The following is a 495-nucleotide window of genomic DNA, read 5'->3' on the forward strand; positions in this document are numbered from 1 at the left end:
TAATCATTTCTTTCGATGTTTATACTTAACATCTCTTTCCAACTGCGTTCTTGTAAGCGCCGTCGGATACCGGCCATTTTCCGCTCGAGCGTTCGCGTAACCCACCGTCTGCAAAACCCCGGATTCATGACATTTAAAGATCCCACGCGATGTCGAACGGTTATTTAGCACGTGCAAATTCTGTCACGGCCACTGGCGACCTTTATCAACGAGACCGTGACCTTAAAAAGCGGCCCCCATTGACCCTAGATGTAAAGAATAATGAATGACCTCATGGCGCGTTTTTGTAAGCGGATTCATACGGATTCGCTGACGTGTTTCGTGACCCAGGTTGATGTTGCTTGATGTTCTAATTTCTTTAATGTTTTTTTTTCCTTCGTTGAACTTTTATTTTAATTGACGTTTCGTGTTTGAGAAAGAGCGAGGGCGGGAAAGTAACCTTCGTTTAACGTCATATCGAGAAACAATGCACGTCTGAGATGCGGGAACATTACT

This window comes from Penaeus monodon, chromosome 24 (assembly GCF_015228065.2).
Source record: "Penaeus monodon isolate SGIC_2016 chromosome 24, NSTDA_Pmon_1, whole genome shotgun sequence".
In the NCBI taxonomy this organism is placed as follows: Eukaryota; Metazoa; Arthropoda; class Malacostraca; order Decapoda; family Penaeidae; genus Penaeus; species Penaeus monodon.